Source organism: Belonocnema kinseyi, chromosome 1, assembly GCF_010883055.1.
Source record: "Belonocnema kinseyi isolate 2016_QV_RU_SX_M_011 chromosome 1, B_treatae_v1, whole genome shotgun sequence".
Lineage (NCBI taxonomy): Eukaryota > Metazoa > Arthropoda > Insecta > Hymenoptera > Cynipidae > Belonocnema > Belonocnema kinseyi.
Window position 1 is genome coordinate 61,292,726 of NC_046657.1, and position 4,687 is coordinate 61,297,412.

Genomic DNA, 4,687 nt, shown 5'->3' on the forward strand with positions numbered 1-4,687 from the left:
AGAACTTCTTAAGATTTTAAGATATTTAACAGACTTTACAGAATTCAAGACCATTATTTATATTTTAAAATTACTTTAAAATCTTAAAACTCATTTAAATTTTATCGATATTCCTCAGAAATTCTTTAAAAATATTAAAAATCTCTTACGTTCTTTAAAAATATCTTGAACTTTTTTAAATATTTTTGAAATCTTTTAAGATGGGTTTATAAATTAAAATTTTTTTGAAATCAAATAAGTCCCGTTAACTCCCTTAAAATTCCTGAAAGTCTATAATTAAAAAGATTTTTCAAATCCCGTTAATTTATTTTGAAATAAATCAAATGCTTTGACACACTTAAAAATATTTTGTATTAAAAAAATAACAGATAAACTTTTCGAAATGAGAATTCTTTAATTTTGAAAAAATGGTCTTAAAAATATTCAAAAGGCGCTCACTTTTTGATTGTTTATCAATAATGGCTGGTTAACGAACTTAACCTTTGGTTTAGGACACTCAAGGAGTGCAATAGAGGCCAATTTAATAGAATTATTTTTTGAAATGTTATCGTGCGGACAGACAGACATAAATACATACAGACAGACCGACAGACAGACACATTCGTAAAAATCTCGCTCGAGATACCGTGAAACACCTTCCACCACTCACGACTACATCTACGCTTCTCATCTATGTCCTGTCCGTGAGCCGTACCTAAGAAGCCGATATATATGTGAAAATGTAGTGGTAAGTGAAGATGAAAGATCTTGCCACCAGCCTTGCCACTCTTCTAAAAGTTGCATCTATCAGGTCGACTTCGACTCCTCGAACTGAAAAATCTCGCTGTTTAGAGTAGCCTCTTTCTTCGACGCATGTCACAAATGTGAATAGTTGATGATAGCACTGTGTATTTATCATATAACAAATGTATAATAATAGAGATTAAAGCCGCTTCACGCCTAGTTAATGAGAAAACTCAGTATAAGCCATGTTTGAAGTTTGCGACTTTAAAAACTACTATCTTAGAAACAGCTCAGCTTTTGGGCTAACACCTATTGAGTTTTTGTTTTGTGGAGGAAAACTAAACTCTCGGCATCGTTGTCACTAGAAGACTGGCTCTATTCCAATTAATACTTGAAGCGCGTATTTTTCTCAGTTTGCTTTAAATTCTCACTTTTATCGACATGTCTATTTCTTCCAGTACAATCTGCAATTAAATGACCTTCAATACCATTTGCAAACATGATTTGTCCTGGAATCTATAATCTTTCTTTAAATGATATGGCTTACCACACCAATGACAAGTAAAACTGGATTTCTTGGCCCTGAAGTTGATTTTTCTTCTGAAGGTCCTTCTCGTGTTGATGATGACGAGTATCTCTTTTCAAAATCACCCGTTTCATCATCTCTGTAGGTCGGTCGCTGATATCTCATCTTCTCTGGGACACTTTGTGGATTCTTTATTGTGGTTTATCCCTTTATATCTGCTTTCATTCAAATTGCATGCGACGGCCAATGCAGTTTCCGCTGCTAAAGCCGTTTAGAGCGCTTTTTCCAGAGTCGGATACTTTAACTGTAATGTATCAATTTTCGTGCCATAAACATTTCCCCATTGTACGTTTTGAGATCCTAATCCAGTTGAGTTGATAATTCCATTTTAATTTTTACTACTTCATACTTAAATAGTATTCACTTTAAATCACTTTTTGATCCTTCGAATGTCCTTAAATGCAAGTCGAATATTTCTTTTGCTCGAACTCTTCAATTACTTCCAGTTTCTTTAGTTTGTGAATGTTTGCAATCCTAGTGTCTTAAAAATAGCACTTCGATTCAGTTCATTAATTATACAATTACCTAAAGATATATTAGGTACTGACTATTTGGCTTAAACTAACCGACTGACCCCCAGTCGTTATTGCGGCTTATACTCGCATGCGTACTCCAGATTACACACACACACATTAATGAATATAGTTTGATATTCTTTTTTTGTATGCTATCTAAATTTGAATTTTTGGTTTTTCAAGAAAATTCAAAAAGTTTTGTGATGATAACTTTGTAGGGCATTTAGGAGTCAAATTTTTTCTTCTTGCCTTTGTTATCATATCATCCTTTATTTGACTTTAAAGGTTTATCTTCGTGTCTATTGGAGTTTTGTTAATGCTTTTGCCCTAGTACTTTTTTAATTTTATGAAAAAAATCATCAGGATGAATTGTTCAAACTTCAACTGCCAGAAACATCCGTACAGAAAATTTTTAAATTTTGATAAAAGTGGTATCCAAGATATTCAAAATGCGCTCACTTTTTAAATTTGAATTTGTACGTAAAATGGTTGAATAAAGAAATTGATCTTTAGTTTAGGACACTAGAAGTGTGTATCAGAGGCCAATCTATTAGAATGATTTTTTAAAACATTTTTTTCAACAATTTTCCCATAAAATCCTATTTTTTGGATTTAGGGGGTCTCAAAACGTGGAAATTTGACAAAAACTTGGGGGGAGGGGGTAAATTTTACACAAATCTAATGCCTTCTCTGATCACAATGTGAAAGAGACCATTAATAAAAATTTTCTGCTCTATTTTCGGTAAAAGTATGTTATCTATTTATTGTTGCTTAGCAAAATGCAATTTTTCACTTTTGATTATTTTTTGTGGCACACGAGAGTCGAGCCACAAAGTGTCTTAAAATCTAATAAATGTGAAAAACGGATTCATCGCTTAGTTGTATAAAACTTTTCTGTTCTTTAAAAAATTGTTAATAAAAATCCCTATTTTATATCTTACAGAACTAAATTCTCCGAATATTCATCTACAACCCTTTGATGCTGTTCAGAGTAGTTATGCTGTTATCAATCCTCCTGGTACGTAATTAAATTTTTTATTTAAACTATTTGAAATGAAATAAACTCTCCAGAAGAACATGCGGCACGTAAGTGTTATGAGGACTTAAACCAGAATGAATTTTCCTTGACTCATGCAAAGAGAGTACTCATACAGACACCCCTTGATGCTGGTATCTAGGCACCACTGTACTTCAAAAATTAAGTACCATGTTCACTGATATCGTATACAGGTGCCACACACGGACACACACAAGTACGAATGTGTGCATATATATATATATATATGTATATCAAACCGAAGGGCCTATGACAAAGCCACCGGACGCGTCCTCGGGTTGCGGATAGAGGGTCCCTGTACCAAGGGTTTCTGCTGAATATGGTTACAAAAATAAATAGGCAGTCGCGGACAATTGTCCAGGGGTGGTCCCGAAGGAATTAACTCCCAAGCGGAGGTGTGAAAACCGTGCCGAAAGCTGAATGGCACCTGGGTGAGCTGTCTAGAACGGTGACTCTTGGATACCGGGCGACCTCTCAGAGTAAGCAGCCTTATCCTAGCATGCGGGGCTCTACAAGGATGGACGAACCCCTTTCCCTAGCTTCTCGTGGGAACAACAATGACAACACCAAACATAGTTGTAGTAAGTGCGGTTCAGAACAACAGAACGCGCAGGGCTCCCGACAATGGGTCGGCCAACAATGCCGACCAAACTAGAGCTGGGGGAGCCAATGAAAATGGATTCAATGCGATGGATCGGCGGGATGTCGCGACCTTTGGGTGGACGGAGCAACTGAATCACGACTTGCTAGAGTGCTACGATGCGAGTGTGGCCCGCGAACGGGGTTACATGGCACGCCTGCATGCTCTGTGGTGCGAGAAACCAATAGATGAAGAGCGATGCTCTACGACCCGGAGAAATATCAACACCAAGGTTTCTCTCAAGCCTAAAGATCTGGCTGAAGTGGATGACGAGCTTCGTGGACATTTTTCCGGTGAATCTGGCCTCTGGGCTATGAATTATTGTGTGTATAATGCAGCGAGAGCTTTGGCCTATGCGAACCGTAAAACAAAACCAACGGCTGATCATAAGACCAACAGACGAATGCATCAACTGGCCATAAAGATAGGCTGGGCAAGACAGTACGCGTCCCGCATTCAATGTGTGATTGACTACATAACATCTGGCAGAAATTTTACCGCCAAGGTTCAAAAGTTCGCGCGCGAACTTCGGACCCGTTATCACACACTTAACAAGTCAAAGCTGCTGACCATCAGGCAGCATATTGTTGAGAGAATACGGATACTATCTGACGCTAAGAGAAGTCTAGAGCGGAGGGACAGATGGGTCAGAGAAAATCAACAGTTTCTCTCTGACCCATCTCGACTTTTCCAAGACCCTGCAGTTACTGTCGAACACCCACCCAAACCAGAGGAGGTCGAAGTATTTTGGAGAGAAGCCTACGAAGTTCAGCATAGACTGGACGAAGACTCAGAAAATATAAATAGCTTCAAGGAGTTATGTGTTGCCCTCATAGCATCTGATAATGAATGCCCACCCATCACTACCGAGGAGGTGAAAAGAGTATTAAGAGGGATGAAGAACTATTCCGCACCGGGACCAGATTGTATCAAAACCTTCTGATGGAAAAAGTTTTCTTCAACCCATCAGCATTTGGCCCGTATTTTCACCTCATATTTGAAGTCGGAGGAGCCGATTCCAGAGTGGTTGGTGGAAGGGCGCACAATACTCCTGTCGAAAATAAGCAACTTAGCTGACCCGAAGAACTACAGGCCAAAAACTTGTCTGAACACGCTTTATAAGATATTCACAGCTATCCTAAATGATAGGATTGTTCGGGCAATTG